Genomic DNA, 3,434 nt, shown 5'->3' with positions numbered 1-3,434 from the left:
GCAGTAAGGCCGTGGCCATAGCCAGTTAGAAAGAGGAAGGAAGCATACTGGATTTTATATAATTTGGGATGGCTATGGATTAATATGGATATGGATCAAAGCATTCAGTGTCTGCAGATGCGCAGGTAATAATTGCTCGAACTCATTGATAATCGCCGGGACAACGGAATACCTGAAATTTCAGACACATCATCATCAGATGCTCCTTATAAGAACTACTAAAGGATGCTAATTTTGTTTCCATTTAATTAACATACTTGTATCTTATATTATAAATGTTTTCACAGTCCCCAATTTACAATTTCTTGAAACTTACCAATAGATTTTTCTGGTAATTAATCATTAAGAACATTCTTTAGAGCAGCTACGGCTTATAAATTGTAAAAACAATGTATAGTTGATAATAATAAAAATTCAATGTAAAAAAAAAAAAACAATTCTTTTTGAAACATCAAGTTCTTTTAAAATTAAAACTATTTACTTTAGGAACATATGGTTAATCATAACAGTTTGATGCACATTAGTAAATATGTTATAAAGTAGTAGTATAAAGCTTTATTTGAACTGACTGAATAGTTTTCGAGAAAATTGCTCAACTGTTTGAGCGGTTTTGCTCAAATACTTATGTAACGATGTATTTTTGTACTGACAAAAGGCATTTAAATCTATTAGAATACTTTTAAAAATAAATATACAAAACTAATTTCATAGTAAAAATGCCTTATATTAAAGTTTTTCCTGCGTATAAGTTCAAATATTGATAGCAAAGCATACTTAAATCGATTTTCAGCGCGAAATAAGACTACTCTTGAAAAAAAATGAGGCATACTGAATATTCCAATGAATTTTCATAATCGTTATATGTATTATATAGAATAGTTAGCCAAAAGAATTGTAAACACAATGTATAGTTTATAATAAAAACCTTTCACATTAGAAAACTTAGGTAAAACTTTTCCAAACATCAGTTATTTTAATATAAAAGGATTAACTTAACAGACGTTTTATTAAGTTAGTTTAACACACGATAACAAATACGCTTTTAAAGTTTTATTCAACTTTACTTAAAAGTTTTGGAAAAAAAATACAAACGTTGAGGGGTTTTGCTCAAATACATAGATAAGGATGGTCATGTCGACTAGACGACTTTTTTTTAAATGTAAAGAATAGCATTTAGAGTAAATCTAGTTGAATAATTTTAAAAAATAATTACAAAACCAAAAAAAGTTCAAAATTTATGTTAAAACATATAAATCGACATACTGACATTTTCAAGCCCAAATTAAGACTATTCCTGAAAAACCATGTTTTCAAGCATAAAAGTTTGCTTTTCTCTAAACATTGACAACAGATTTTTACATTAAATTTTCATAATCATTCATTACATTATTTGTAATAGTTAAAGTTGTGGAATTGTAAAAATAATATATCGCTTACGTTAAAACAAATCACAATTTTTTGTTCCAAATTTCAATTTTTTTTGTCAAATAAAAGCTACTTACTTCAGTAAAATTTTGTCAACCGATTATTCAGGAATCGTAAGATGCGGTCTGGTGTGATGTAGGTTTCAGAAAAACATTGTCTTTATCGTGCCAACGTTTCGATCTTTATTGAGATCATCTTCAGAGCTCAAAATGTTTGTATTCTGCGTAAGTGCCCGGCACTCTCAACACGACACGCAAGAATGACACACCTACACGGAAAACAAACAATTTGAGCCCAGAAGATGTCTCAATAAAGATCGAAACGTTGGCACGATAAAGAAAATGTTTTTCTGAAACCTACATCACACCAGACCGCATCTCACTATTTCTGAATAACCATCGACTAACGGTCACTAATCACCACACATTTTGTCAAACATAAATATTTTCCATTCATTATTAAACAAAAATTTAAAGTTGTATTCAAATTGGGTGAATAGTTTTTGAGAAAAATGTCAATGTTGAGGGGATTTGCACAATAACAGATAAAGATACTGTCATCGACCAGACATCTTTCTTTTTAAATTTATAAAAGGTATTTAGAGTAAAATTTAGTTTATTTAGTAAATTTTAAAACTTAATTTACTAGTAAAAAAGGCGTTACATTGAAGTGAAAACATTGTTAAATCCATATACTGACGTATTTCAAGCGCAAATTAAGCCTAATTCTGAAAAGACAGGTTTTCACGCATAAAAGTTAATTTGCCTTTGAATATTATCAACTTATTTTTCAACTGAGTTGCTATAATCATTAAATACATTATTTCTAACAGTTAAAGGTAAGGAATTGTAAAAATAATGTATATTTTATGTGAAAAAATTTCAAATTAGAAAATATTGACAATTTGTATCCAAATTTCCTATTCTCTTATCAAAACAAACTCCTTCCTCCAGGAAAATTTTGTCAGGCACAACTTTTTACTCTAACTATTAAACATGTATATAAACTTTTATTTAAATTGATTTCAAGGTTTTGGAAAATATTGAGCAAATGTCAAAGCGTTGGTGTTGTCTTCCCTCAATGAAGCCTAGATCGCAATATGCATTTTTAATTGTCTTGCCAATATGGTCTCGGAAGTTTCAACTGGAGTTACAAGGTCTTGGATGAATGAGAACTTTTCTACTTGTTTGCCCATTGTAATTAAAATTACGAGCGACAGAAGACGTTCCTTTTGGAAATGTCAATTGTGTATATCAATTTTAAATTATTAACGTATATGATCATTAACTATGACATATAAATGTCTTTGTAAGTCGTTAATGCAGGGCAATGGAGACTGCTAAATTTTACCATAGTAGATTTCCCCGAGAAGAGCCAACTTGAAGTAGGTCATATATTCTAAGAGACTTTTATTTTACTTTAGCAACTATCAGTTAGTTAGGTATAGTATTGATTTATTATTGGATTTGTTCATAAAAAGATGAAAATGATAATTATGTGCATGAGTTTTATTTGACGTGAAGTGTTTGAACGATTAAACGATGGTCAGGAGGAAAGGAAAACGTATTTCCAGACTCCTAATTTCCATAGTGAAGTTTCCCAACTTGTAGACGAAAGGATCTCGACTAACAGGTCATTCCTGTATAAGAAAGGAAACAGGAATTGTTCTCGTGCTAACTAGAAGTTGTGTAAACTGAGGGGTGTATCGGCCCTTCTCAGGATTTATAACAATTACCGAGGAGTTAAACCACAAATCTCTTGGGGTTTCCTAACTATTGCCTGTGTTATTCCTGCTGCCTCCCTTTTCGCTCTACGGATTCGACAGACGTTAGGAAAACTAAGACAGAAAAACGTTTCACTTACGTTACGCTGGGTTAGAAGAAAATTAAATCGCGATATACCTACCGATTAAGAAAACTAATCCTTATACTATTTCAAACTACTTTGCTGCAAGTTTTTTCTTCACAAGCTCAATAATTTTTTAATTTTCAGCAATTTCTAGGTTAAGG

Source organism: Cimex lectularius, unplaced genomic scaffold, assembly GCF_000648675.2.
Source record: "Cimex lectularius strain Harlan isolate CLEC.00 unplaced genomic scaffold, Clec_2.1 scaffold259, whole genome shotgun sequence".
NCBI classification, from domain to species: Eukaryota; Metazoa; Arthropoda; class Insecta; order Hemiptera; family Cimicidae; genus Cimex; species Cimex lectularius.
This window is presented reverse-complemented; position numbering follows the sequence as displayed.